General features: G+C 32.8%; 2 long non-coding RNA genes across 2 annotated transcripts; one reads left to right on the top strand and one right to left on the bottom strand.

The window, feature by feature from the left end:
- The first annotated feature begins 341 nt into the window (after positions 1-341).
- Positions 342-1,228, top strand: LOC107887475 (uncharacterized). The gene is made up of 2 exons (XR_001681205.2): positions 342-647; positions 831-1,228. It is a non-coding gene; the product is annotated as an uncharacterized lncRNA (long non-coding RNA).
- Positions 1,229-9,940: 8,712 nt separating this feature from the next.
- LOC107887474 (uncharacterized) lies at positions 9,941-11,144 on the bottom strand. The gene is made up of 2 exons (XR_001681204.2): positions 10,577-11,144; positions 9,941-10,268 (listed from the first exon to the last, which is right to left on the bottom strand). It is a non-coding gene; the product is annotated as an uncharacterized lncRNA (long non-coding RNA).
- Between the last annotated feature and the right edge of the window lie 3,540 nt (positions 11,145-14,684).

The following is a 14,684-nucleotide window of genomic DNA, read 5'->3' as shown; positions in this document are numbered from 1 at the left end:
TAAAATTATAAAATAAAAGGATAATTTATAAATAAAACAAACTACTACTATTAAAATAAGGACCCCCATGCAATGCGTTCAAACGTATATGGGTTAAAGCTGGAAATATTCCAAATCTCCAAAAACATTCTGTTGAAGCATGGATCCAATTGCAAATGCACAAATTATCAAGCCAAATTAAAAAAGAAATAATCAAATAGCTTGTAATTGAATAGTATCGCGAAAGAAGAAGGATCAATTGCGCAATTATCCCTTTCCACGAAAATGCGCAGATCCCAGGGGTAAAGAAATCGGATCGGGTCGGGCGAGCTTAAATGGCACCGTTTCAAGGCTACAAATCCATGCCTTAAACGTCGTCATCTCACGGTGCCAATTAAAAGAAAAAAAATAGCTTCTACGAGCTTACTTCGGCAGAGCAGATTGAAAAGGGGGGAAAAAAACCTAAGGGTTTGCTCACATTCGGCCGCCGCTTTCAACATCACAATTGATGGATGGCGCCGTTTGATTCCCCTTTTAACACCAACGCCGATCTTCCCTTAAAAACAACAACCGACAAATGTGGCCTTTTGATGATAATTTTCGGCCTTAAGACCTCTTTTTCCACTTCAAGTCTGAAGAAGCAAAGAGATCAATGGCCGATCCATAAGGTGAGATTTCTTCTCTCTTTCTTTCTATCATTTTTTTAATACAATAATAAAAGATAAAAATGAAGTCATTCAGCCGAAATTTAAAAGTAACTATTAAACAGAAAATCACCTCTAAAAAAATGCTTGTGAAATGCTCTTTTTTTATATCTGGTGTGCGTAATATATTCGTCATCCCTTTTGCAGGTACAATCATCGGCTTTTATAGCCAAATTTACAGAGTAAAATAAATAAAAAAATAAAAAAATATTTTTATTACTGTCATTTGTTGTATTCTGTTAGTTGGCCTCTTCTCGTGTATTCTAACGCAGGGATGGTCGTACGGAGGAGTAAGGAGACGCGCGAAGGAGGCCATACGAGGAGCCTCTCATGGGAGCCCAACTCTCTGACATTCCAGAAGCTTCTGGTTCTCTCAACTGTTGTGTTTCCTTTTAGGTGTATTGGGCCTCGGGTTTGGGCTGTTCGAACTAAGGATTGGGTTAAGTCTATATTAAAGGATTTTGGGTTTAAGTTTTTTTTGGCCCAAATATTTGTAACCGGACATTGGACTTCTGAATTTGGATTCTTTATTTGTGTGTGTTCAATTTACCAGGACTTATTTGTTTGGCCTATTTTAATACTTTAAAAGGGCCCGGGCAAAATTGGTTGACTACAGATTTTATTGTCTTAAATTTTGAAGTAGATAAGGAAGTGTCGATCATTCTAAGGAGACCTTTCCTAGACACGGAAAGAACATTAATAGACGTAAAAAAAGGCAAACTTACGATGAGAGTTCAAAACGACTAGGTAACATTTAATGTTCTTAAAGCGATGAAATTTTATGATCCGACAGAGGAATGTTTAGTGATGGAGGAGCTAGAAACCATAGTTTCTATGGAATGGGAGAATAATTTTGTAGAGAACCCATTGGAAAACACTTTAGGTTCTAAGTCATTGGAAGATGAAAAAGGTAATGAAAGTATGGCTTTGATGAAAGCTAATCCAAAAAAGGTAATGAAAGTATGGCTTTGATGAAAGCTAATCCAAGGGACTATGTTCAACCAGCATAGTTTGAACCTTTAGAGTTAGAAGCTCAGGAATATGCGCAGCTGAACTTGTCAATCGAGGAACCACCCAAACTTGAACTTAAGGTACTTCCTTCCCATTTGAAATACGTTTATTTGGGTAACGGTTCTACTTTGGTTGTGATTGTGTCAGCATAACTAATAGAATGCCAAGAGGAGCAACTAATTGAATTTTGAAAGAAATTTAAAAAGGTGATCAGTTTGACCATAGTTGATAATTGAGGAATAAGCCAGTCCTTTTGTATGCACAAGATTATTTTAGAGGAGGGAGAAAGAGCTAGAATAGTTGGGCAAAGAAGGTTTAATCCAATAATGAAAGAGTTAGTTCGAAAGGAAGTTATCAAATGGTTAGATGCGGAAATTATCTTCCCCATCACAAATAATTCGTGGGTAAGTTTGATACAATGTGTACCAAAGAAAAGTGGAATCATGATTGTAAAAATTGAACAAAATGAGTTAATCCCGATAAGAACGGTCACATGTAGAAGAATCTGTATAGGCTACCAAAAATTAAACAAAGCCACTAGTAAGGATCATTTTCCACTACCTTTTATAGATAAAAATTTGGACCGAATAGCAGGTGACGAATATTACTGTTTCTTATATAGACATTTGGGATATAACCAAATAGCATAAGACCAACATAAAATGACTTTTACTTGTCCTTACGGTATGTTTGGTTTTAGGCGAATGCCTTTCAGTTTATGTAATGCACCTGCCACATTTCAAGGGTGCATGATGGCAATATTTATTGATATGGTTGAAAATTTTGTTAAGGTATTCATGGATGATTTTTCTGTTTTTGGTAACACTTTTGATGTTTGTTTGAGTAATTTAACTAAGATACTAAAGAGATGTGAGGAGACAAATCTTGTCATTAATTGAGAGAAATGTCATTTTATGGTTAATGAGGGAATTGTCTTAGGACACAAAATATCCAGAAACAGGATCGAAGTCGAAAAAGTAAAGGTGGATGTGATTGAAAAATTGCCGCCACCAATCACTATTAAAGGAGTTTGACGTTTCTTATTGAAGATTTTTCAAAAAAATTTAAGCATTTATGAATGCTAATAGAAAAAGGCATAACTTTTGAGTTTAACAAAACATGCTTGAAAGCTTTTGAAGAGTTGAAAAATCGGTTAATCTTAGCCCAATAATCATTACACCTTATTGGAGCTCTCCTTTTGAGTTGATATGTGATGCAAGTGATTTTGCTGTGGGAGCTATGATGGAGTAAATAAGAAACAAAGTGTTTCATCCTATCTACTATGCAAACAGAACTTTGACAAGAGCCCAACTTAACTACACGGTAATTGAAAAAGAACTTTTTGCTATAGTTTTTACTTTTGATAAGTTTTGTTCTTATCTTATAGGTATTAAAGTCATAGTGTTTACTGGTCAAGCGACTATCAAATAATTACTCTAAAAGAAAGATGCTAAACAGAGGTTAAATCGATGGATACTTTTACTCCAAGAATTTGACCCTGAGATCCAAGACAAAAAAGGATTTGAAAATCAAGTAGTTGATCATCTGTCAAGGTTAGAACAAAATGAGGTAACTCATTCACTTGTTCTCATCAATGAAAATTTTTCAGATGAGCATATGTTCGAGGTAAATCAATTCCAAAACTCCTTGGTTTGTCGATTTTGCAAATTACTTAGCATGTGGAATAATGCCTCTTGGAATGACATACCAAAAAAGGAAGAAATTTCTTCATGATACTCAATATTATATTTTAGAGGAGCTATTTTTATTTAAACAATGTGCAGATAATATAATCAGGATGTGTGTAGCCAGAAGTGAGATTGACTAGATTCTATACCACTGCCATTTATCTCTAAGTGAGGGACATTTTGGTAGTTCCCGCACTACAACAAAGATCTTATAAGCTGGATTGTTCTGGCCTATGGTGTTTAAGAATGCATACGCATATGTGAAAATTGAGATAGATGCCAGAGGACTGGAAACATATTAAGAAGGTATGAGATCCCCTCGACAAACATCTTAGAGGTAGAATTATTTTACGTATGGGGCATTGATTTTTTAGGTCTGTTTCCTTCTTATTATGGTAACAGGTACATCCTAGTGGTTGTTGACTATGTATCCAAGAGGGTAGAAGTAGAGGCATACCCAATGAATGATGATAAGGTTGTCATAAGATTCTTATATAAGCATGTATTTACAAGGTTTGGGACTCCGATAGCTATAATTAGCGATGAAGGATCTCACTTTGTAAACAAAAAGCTTAAATGATTTCTTAACAAGTATGATGTAAAACACAAAATTTTTACTGCCTATCATCCATAGTCAAATGAGCAAGTTAAACGAGTAAATCGTGATCTAAAGGCTCGATGATGCTCTATAGGCTTATTGAATAGCTTTCAAGTCATCGTTTGGAATGGCTCCTTATAAGTCAATCTTTGGAAAGGCATGTGATTTGCCACTTGAGTTGGAAAATAAAGCTCACGGGCCTTGAAACAATTAAATCTGGATTTAAAGCAAGTCTGTGAGAGAAGAATGTTACTTCTTGATGAACTTGAGGTATTAAGGTTGTTTTCATACGAAAATGTCCAGATGTATAAAGAAAAGACTAAGATTATTTCCTAGAAAGTCAAACCCAGATGGAAAGGACCGTACACCTTCATAAAGTCTATCCGAATGGAGTGGTGAAATTATAAGATAAAAAGGGAGGTGCATTTAAAGTTAATGGTTATCATCTCAAACACTTTTAGAATAATAATGTTGAGCGAGTTGAGACCGCGTTCGACTTAATGGACCCTTAATTTTTATTTTTATTTTTAATAAATGCCATGACTAGAATTTTTTTTCTTGAATTAATACATTAAATTGATTCTGTCTAAGCAGATTGGAACTTAAACGAGACTATTATTGACCCTTTCAACCTTTCCTGAGAATTTAATTTGATGTAATTTTTTTAGAAGAAATTTTCTAAGTAGCCCAAAAGGAAAATTTAAATTTTAAATTAATTTTTTAAGTTCAATAAGAGGGTCAAATTGGCCCAATTACTGATCAAATTATTTTTCTAGTTCAGTTTATTTTCAGTACAGGAAATAACTATAGTTTGGGCCGAGGCCTAAAACAATGAAGAGGACAAAAGGCCACCTAATTGTCGTCCATAACACCCTCAAAACCTTAAATTTGCCACCACTCTTACTTCCCTCCATATATTGTCGCCCAAGTATCCCTTGTAACAAAATTTTAGCTAAAAGTTTTCCCTAGTTTATCATTATATAAACCCTTCTCACCATCATATTTCTACACCACTCAAGCGATTAACCTCAACCCTAACCACCATCTTCTTTCTCCTTCCCGTCAGCCTCAAGTCGTAAAAGTTTCTCCATAATTTTCCCTTATTATTGCAAAACCCTATATTGCTGTCGCAACCTTTTTGCCGTAGCAACCCTTCTTGCCGAACAATTATCATTACCTACCTTGTTTGCCACGACAATCCTATCACCCCCGCAAATCCTTCACCATTGTAATCTATTTACTGTAGCAACATTTGCCTTAAAAAGCTGAATTTTTTCTTTTCTTTCAGGGAAAGTTATCATGTCTCAAAAGAGAACTATATCTTTAAACACTTCTGCAAAAAATCCAATAGTGATTTAAGATGAGGAAGCAAGGGAAAGATTTGATTCCATATTCAAAAATCAACCCATGATGCTGGAAAAAGGTTTCAATTTGGAGAATAATGACAAGATGATTATGCCTTTGCCAATTCGAAAGACAACTGATGCCTTAAATTGGAATCAATTTTGTGATGCACGATCAATGCATAAAGAGGAATTAGTAAAAGAGTTCTATGCCAATTTGACAGCGCCAAATGCTATTGAGGTTCTTGTTCGTAAAAAGAAGGTACCCTTACTTTTAAGTCTATTAATGATTTGTTTAACTTACCCAATGTTAAAGAAAATGAGTACTTTGTCATGATGATAAATATCAATTGGGATTTTCTTCAACAAGTACTTAACGTCGTTACAAATCTAAGATCCCAAAGGATTAAAGTATGACAGCCATTCCTGCCAAAAGGAATATCTAAAACCAATGGCTAAGGTATGGTTCTACTTTGTTCGACACAGCTTCATGCTTATCTCACATAGTTTCATCATCTCGATGGAACGAATGCTTTTGTTGTATGCAATTATGTCAGAAATGTCTATCAATGTTGGGGAAATTATTCTCAAAGAAATTGAAGATTGTGCTAGGAAAAAGGTAAGAAGTTTCAACTTTTCATTATTGATTACTTCACTTTGCTTGAGGACCCAAGTTAAATCAAAAGTGAACCTGAAAGGCTGTTATGTTCAAGGTTGCATCACAAGACATGATCTTGAGAGGTAAGTGGAGAATGTTGAATAGTTGAATCGAATTGAGCCAAATGAATCAAACTAACCAGAATTCGATGAGTCATCAACCAAATCTGAACCAGAAGCTAACTCAGTAAATGAAACAGAAGAAGCAAAATCTGAAAGTGAACCAAACAGCCTTGAACCGAGGGGAGAACCAATTGTAGTTGAAACAATGAAGCTTAGTGTTAATCCTGAGTTGACCGTTCCAATGCCCACTTCTTCAAACACTATAAGGAAATCATAATTTTTAACTATGATATATGTGTGGAAATTTATGTATAATGAACAACAGGCTTATTGGAAATATGAAAAAATTAGAGATGATTCCATAAGGAATAATTCTAAAAATATCTTTAACAATTTCATTCATGAGTTCTCATATCATATCTTCGAGTCATGGAAAGAAGATGATGTGAATTCAAACGAGAATAAAGCAGCAAAAGAGTAAGACAACGAGATGATTCAAACGAATAAAATGAGGAGAATTTCTTCTTCTTTAGAATTATTTTTAAGACTTTTTTTAGGAATATTTTATTTTATGCATAATAAAGTTGAATAATTTGCAAATTAGGAATAAACTAAGCCAATGTTCTTCCATTAATTTTTTTCTCTAGTAAAAAAAACATAGTAGTGTGGAAATGTGAATTTACATGTCTAAGGATTGAATTTTTCGAAAAAAACTTGGTACTTAAGCAGTCTCCATGACTTACCTCTCTTTTTTGAGTCCTACCTATTGTACAGTTTTCATTCACTATTTTGTTATTTTGCAATGAGGACATTGTTTCTTTTTAAAGAGGGGGTGAGTTCAATCTTGTATGATTTTTTTTTCAATTATCACATAGGTATGTTGTAATAAAAGTGATGCTTAGAAACAATTTTTGATAATAAGTTAGCCTATATGCAAGTATAATTTCTGATTTTATTTAAGTTTTTGTATTATGTTAGCTTGGTTATAATATGTTTGTATTTTCATTAGTTTTATATAGTATTTGCCATGAAAACTTACTTTCCTTAAAAATATATATGCATGAAGGTTTAAGTCTTTAGAATTGTCTTAGTAATGTTCTTGAGGCGAAATCCTAAAAGGCATAAGAATCTAAATATGATTTAGGCACACTTTCTTAGGATCGTTTGAGCCTTTTAGGCTTACCATATGAATTTATCCCTTAAAACCTTAGTTTGAGCCATTAAGCCTATTTTATTTCTATTCACCTGCATCATAAACCATATTATCATCTTTTTAATTCTACTCTATCTTGCACCAATCTTAACTATACTTGTCTTGGTGGTACAAAATTCGGGGGGGGGGGAATTTAGAAAGATGTACATATGATTCATGATTTTTTAAAAAAAGAGAAAAATCTCTATTCAAATATCGAGATATATTGTTGAGCAAAAAGAGTAAAATAAATACTCAAGTATGAGATGTATTGTTGGGCATAAGCTTCAAATTAAGTTTGTAAGTGTTAAAACCCATCAATAGGAAGGTTATACCCCAAAAAAAATCCAAGACAAAGTTAGGGTTAAGAAGATTCAGCCTAAAAATCACTTATCTTTATCCCTACCTTAAGCCTAGCCATGTTACAACTTATAAAAAACCTATTAATTTTGATAATTATGCTGACTACATTAGTGGAGAGAAACTATTAAGTGCAACATATGAATACCAATAATTAAACCTTAGGATTGTTTTATCTAATTAGATAAGGAAAATTTTTGAGTGGTGAATTTTATATATGACTTTGGAATACATGAAAAGTATGAATTATGATAGCATCTTCTTGTACTTAACATAAAATTCTGAAGTAATATATGTATGTGATCAATTTATTAGCTAAAAGATATTGTGAGCATAAATTTGTTATTGCATGATTATGTGAAAAGTTGATTCTATGAATATCTTGTACAAGATTACCCTAATTTCATTTTGCTTTGCATGAAACATTACTCGGGACGAGCAATGATTTAAGTTTAGGGGTGTGTAAACTCTAAATTATATAGCTTTTTTTATAGTTGTTTATATCACCTTTTACTTAGAATTTCTGTTAATTTAGATTATTTGATATCTAATTGGGTGATTTTCATTCATACTAAGACATTAGACATAAATTAAGTGAAGTTTTCAATTTTATACAAATAAGTGTTAATTTTGCATAATTTTATTATTTTATGTTGGATGTTAATTGATACTCAAAATGTTGCAGATGGATCGCTGAATTAATAAATAATGGGAGCTGAATAATATCATACATGAGCACAAGTTAAATTGTACATCATGTGGATGACAAGCTCATTAAATTGGACCTAAGAATTCCATGCAACCCAACTTGGAAGATGGTTGTTTAAAAGGATTAAGTCTACTATGAATTGGGTGTCAGAATGGCCCAAATTCAGCAAAAGCATATGATCAGACCAAAATTTGCTTTTGGAAGATTTATTTAGAGGTCCTTGCACTTGGACAAGAATCAGAAATTAGCTCCCAATTAATACCCAAGAAACCATCCAACCCTTTGCAGGACTCATGCATAAAATCAAGCATGAATCAAGCAACAATCAACCTTCTTTTTCACACTTCAAGGCTAACCAAGCAAAGAAGAGAACCAAGGGATCCTTCAAGCTATTTTGGGAAACTCCTATATCAACCCTCTACTATAAATACCAACCTTCACTTCCTATTTCAATGATTCCTCATCCCTCATTACTCACTAATCTATCAACACGCATTCCTCTCATCTTTTGTCCATCCCGTCCACGTATAAGCCTTCCAAATTTCCCTCTTCCCTTTAGCTAGCATTTTCTCTTGAGGAAAACCTCTCTAGGTTAGCCACCTTAAGGAGCATTTTGCAATCACAAAAATTAGAGGAAACCACCACGATCGGTCTTCGGAGAACTACAGAAATCATCAAGAGTTTCTTCTTCCTTAACCTTATTTTGTTTATTCAATATGTTTGCAATTTGTTTTTATGTTTTCCCATTTAAAATGATGACTTAATTTTGTTTAGTTAGAATGATTACATTAATTTGATAAAATTCATTTTGATTTATGCTTGTGATGTCTTGTGCCTCAATCGTTCATGCTTCCAATTAAAAATTATATATGTATTTCATGTATTAAAATATGTTTGAATGCAGTAGAATTAATTGATCAATCTTGACCAAATGAACAATTAATGAACGCAATAATTGGAAGGTGCATGCTTAATTTAGATCCTGATTTGATTAAATTTAAGGTTCGTAATAACTCGAGGGAGCTCTATTACCTTGCATAAATCTAGGTTGTATGATTAAATTGTTCCCAACCTGATCTGTCCCTATTACGTAACATAAATTCTAAGGAACCCTTAGTTAAATTATGACATTGGTTTATGCATATTTTTTCTAAGTATAAGATTCAGTTGGACTTATATGAGATTCCCAGCTAATGAAAGATCGAGTTGCCATGAAATATTTTCTGAACATTGTTAAACATGATGAAAAATGAATTAAGTCAAATGTTGTCATTATTCTAGCTTATACATGTTATTGTTGTTAAACTTGTGAAAATCGCTGTTAAACCATCACATTGCATATTTCATCTCATTTGCATTTAAATTAATTTGCATTTAGTTAATTAATTTAATCTTAACATCTATCACCCCAAATTATTGTGTTTTTCTTAACCAATTTGTAATTCATAATTTTTACGAGTATCGATTTAAATACAGTCCCTGTGGAGACAATAACTATTATACTTACTTATTACTTGTTAACAACTGTGTATACTTGTACAAACCTACGCGTTAGAAAAACCCAAAGGATAAATAAATGAGGATCCTGTAAAAATATTGTAATAGGCCCATTTCGCCCGGGCCCGTTAACAGAGAATAAACCAAAAATAAATTAAAATAAAAATAAAAAGTCCAAACTTTAACAGTCCATTTACAGCCCAAATTTCAAAAACTCATTAACCCCAAATTATAATAGCCTAGTACAAAACCCAACACCCAATAAAAGCCCAAAAATAAACCTTTGGCCCAAACAAAATTAACCTAAAAAGGCCCAATGTCTAAATTCTTTCAGAAACCCTAAGGGTTTCTGCAGTCTCCATGCGCCGCAAGCACCACAGCAGCCCCAAACAGTGAAACTTCTGGAAGCCTTCGCGTCACACCTCACGAGCGGCCTCGCCATGTCAGCAGCACCGCGCCATACACACCTGCAACAGATTAACAACTACAGCAATTAACAGCAAGGATAACAGAAAATCCAAGGCCATTGTATTTTCTTTTATTTTTATTTATTCCTCTTTATTCGGCTATAAAAAGCCAGAGGAATGATGTAAAAAGGGATCTTCTTCTTTTTCCATAAATACACATGCATACCAAAATAAAAAAAGGGTTACCGGAATTAAAAGGTGATTGAAAGTTCTTGAGATTCTTGATTTTCTTTTTGATTTATTCTTTTTTTTAGTTTATTTTTCGCATTCAAAACCGAAAGAAAGAAATGAAAGAAGAAAAGACTTACCATGTGAAGAGGCCATGGCTTTCCTCTCTTTGTTTTGTTGAAATCGAATCAAAGGAGATGCCAAGGCTGAAAGGCTCTTCCAAAATGGAGAGCATTATGTGAAGATGAAACGGCAGATAGAAGAGGGAATAAGTCTTTGGGGTTTTTCTTTTCTTTTTTTATATATTTTAATTGGCATTTAAATGGCTGCATATTGGATTTTAGTTTTTTAGAATTGATTGTATGCAGAATTCAAAACGGTGCCATGAGCTAGATCCACACTTTGGCGCTTCAGATGATTAATTTGCGCATATAGTCCTTTTCTTTCGCACTGACTTTCTGATTAGTCCTTATTCACATTTTATTTGTTTTAAATTTCTCCTTAGAATTTGCGCGGCATTTCAGTTTAGCCCGGATTTAAACATTGTGCTTTGAGACTCGGTATATTTCCAGTTTCGATCCCTGCACATTCTCGCACATTGTGTTTTAGTTTTTTTTTATTTCAATAGTTTAATTTATTAATTATCCTTTTCATTTTAACTTTATTTTAATTGAGTTTCTTTATTTCTGTGTAATTCATCATTATTTTTTTTAAAAAATCCGCTTAGTATTCATTTTTTAATTCTTATTTATTTATTTTTTGAGCTACTTTGATAATTTTTTTAAATCATTATTGTAAAGTTTTTATATCAAATTATTTTAACATTTGTACAATATTTCTTTATGTATTTGTACATGTATTATTTTTATTGAGATTTTAATTTATAATGCTTATTATTTAAAATTCATTTATTTTTTTATTTTGATCTATGTTAATTTTTTTTTACTTTTTCTGTGTTTTATTTGTAATTAGGCTGTAGTTTTTATATCATAGATTTTTAATACTTTGCATAGCATTTAACTCAAATCTTTTTCTATACTTGTAGCTATATTATTTTAAATTGAATCTTCTATTCATTATGAATTTTGAAAATCCATTTAGTTTTTTTTATGTGTGTCAAATTATTTTAATACCTTATTTTATAAAATCATTATCTTGAGATTTGTATTTATATCATATTATTTTAACTATTATGTAATGTCTCATTTAAATATTTTTGCATATATTATTTTAATGGTTAAATCATTATTTTAAAAATCATTTTTTTTGTTCATAAAATTATTGTTCGGAAATTCTTTATATTATATTATTTTAATATATTAGTTAGTATTTCATTTTAATGTTTCTTTATAAATATATATGTACATATATAGCAAAATCAATTTAATCTTGTAGGCATCTCCATGTTATTTTTATAAATAATTATTTCTAAATTTGTATATAATTTATAAGATAATCTAATTTTATATGTATTATTAATTTTATATTTTGTTTATATAAATAATTATTCGTATATCATATGTGCATGTCTCAAAAAAAATCTATTATGTAAACTATACCTCATCATGTATTTTCCTTCTTTTGTATTTAATACATTATTTAAAGTTATCATGTGAATTATCAAGTTTTGAATGAATTTGTGTTTTAAACATTTCATGTATAATTTGATTTGAACTTTGTATTTTTATCATAATTATTTTCAATAAACATGTTTAAGCAAATTTCTAAATTTCTATTATTCAAAAATTCTGGAATAAGGCGATATCTAATATTTGGGGAATTCGGAAAATCATGCTCAATCGTACTGGGTATGACTTTTCCGGAGAGCCAAATATTTGGATAACCTTTTATAATTTTAATGTATGTTTTTTTTCAAAAGTCGAAAATCAATCGTGTTTTAAAGGTATAAGGGATCGCATCCAATCGTACTGGGTATAAACTGCATATCTTTGAAACGAAGGATTTTTGACCACTAATTTAAACTATTCGAACATGTTAAAAAAGAATCATACTTTGAGAAAATCTTTTCTTTTAAAACTTTTGATATAAGGACAGCATCAAATCAATTTGGTACCAATTTTTGGGCGTAATGAGGGTGCTAACCCTTCCTCATGCGTAACCGACTCCCAAACCCACTTTTTGATTTTTCATGAATAGAGCATTTTAGTAGGTGGCCCAATCACACCTAAATCAAGAGATTGGTGGCGACTCCACATTCGGTTTTAAAAAAAAGTCGATTCCTATTGCTTTCAAAATAAAAAGGGTTTCGAAAAATATTACTTAACCAGACAATTCAATTGGCTCCTAACCAGATCACATTACAAAACCCAACTAGAAAAATGCTCAGGCAACTGGGCGTTATATACATATGGTGGAAACTATTACCAAATTTATTCTTTGCTTGTCATAATCTTTCTTAAATAGATTACTACTACTGTAACGCCCTGATTTATTTAACTTTGTTTTTGTGAAATTTGTCATAAATTATTGTTTGCTTCAGTGGTTAAGTGATTTGAGAGTGTGATTGAGGTTTTGGGTTCAAATCCCACTTTTGGAAAATATGCTATTTTTTATCCTAGCCTTATCCTTGGCAGTTTGGCTTATATTTTATTTCTAGTCAAATTATATCAGAATGAGCCTGCTGGTTCGAGTGGTAAGGTGTTAGCTTTCTCTAAGGTTTCATGTTCAAATTCCTGTGTAAGTGTGGATGATCATTTTTGCTTCGGTTGTCTGATAGAGGTTCGGTGGAGTTGAAATTCTAAGGTAGTTGGATGTGGATTGAGGCGTTGGATTTGGTGGGATTGTGTGGTTAGTGGGGGTGTTAGTAGGGATTTTAGTTTTTCTTTTAGATTTTAATTAATTAATTTTGTTTTATCATGATTTTGTTTCCAAAAAGTCCCTTTTTGATTTTACACTAGTTTCTGTTCTTATTTCTTTTTTCTACACAAATTTTTTTTCTTTCTCTCTTTTTCCTCTTCTCTTGTGTTTCAAACCAAAAATCGGGGGATACCCTTTTGTCATTCGGCATCATCTTTTGTGCAAATCTCTATTTCGTTCGTTTCAGTAAGTTGGGTAGGTGTGGTTTTAACTTTTTTTTTAGTTATTGTTTAATGGGGATTGTTGCACCCCAAACCCAACCCAGACGTTATGACTGGATCTGACATGCCACATCGAAGCGTTCAAAATATTTTCTATTGTTGATCCAGAAAAACTTACTTAGTGTTTTAAAAGATAATTTCATTATAGGTTAAAGTGAATGGAAGCTGTGCACCAGGTAGGAAACCGGAAAAGAGGTGGTGAGTCCATCGGACTGCTTAAGTACCAAGCGCCCTTCGGATCCAATCCTAGACATGCATATCGCCATTGCCACACCTTAACGTCATGGATATTTCTAGGAAACCGATTTGATTAAGTCATTTTTAGGAAAAGTGATTAATTTTGGAAAATACTTTCATTGCGGAAGCTTTGCTTGTTGTCGTGTTATTTTGAAATCAACTGTTGTTTTTGAAAACGCGCCCTAAAGCTATCCAATTTCAACAGTTAAAATAAGTAATACCTATCTTAGTAATACATATTAAAACCATCAAAAATAATTAAGCGGCCTTATTTCATTTAAAAACCCAAAACTTCAAATGTAAATAAAAGGATGTCCAGTTCACCAGAAGAAAATCAAACTTTTAGAACGGGTGGCCCCTCCGAATTTCTTCACAGCTCCAAGCCCACTATGGTTGGGGATTTCCTGCGTGGATGAAAATAAAAGGGGTGAGTTTGGGGAAACTCAGTGTGTAAGGAAAACCCATTCAAAGCCCAAGTCAGCTCAAGCCTATTGGGCCTAAGCCCATTCAGGTAACAGTGGTACTGGGCCAGAGCCCTTTTCAGATTACAATAAACTGGGCCTTAGCCCCTTATTCAGATAACAGTATGGCCCATAGGCCCATTTCAAAATACATGCAACATCAATAAACATATGCAAGCCCATTTGGGGAGACTACTCAACCCACCAACCACTATACTCCACCCGTACCAGCCATACACTCCATGTGGGGAATAGCTCAACCCACCCAGCCCAACACTCCACAGTTGCAGCCCTGCTGCTCAGTTAACAGTAAATTGAGGCAAAGCCTCCAGTACATGGACAAGCCACTTTCAGTACTTCCTCCGTCAATATCCCAATCCCATGCATCAGATAATAACAACATGGCATGCAGTAAATAACAACAGTCAAACATGCATTTAAGTCAATTTAAC

The sequence above is a fragment of the Gossypium hirsutum genome, chromosome A03, assembly GCF_007990345.1.
Source record: "Gossypium hirsutum isolate 1008001.06 chromosome A03, Gossypium_hirsutum_v2.1, whole genome shotgun sequence".
In the NCBI taxonomy this organism is placed as follows: Eukaryota; Viridiplantae; Streptophyta; class Magnoliopsida; order Malvales; family Malvaceae; genus Gossypium; species Gossypium hirsutum.
Note: the sequence above shows the minus strand (reverse complement) of the source record. Positions and strands in the feature narration are given on the sequence as shown.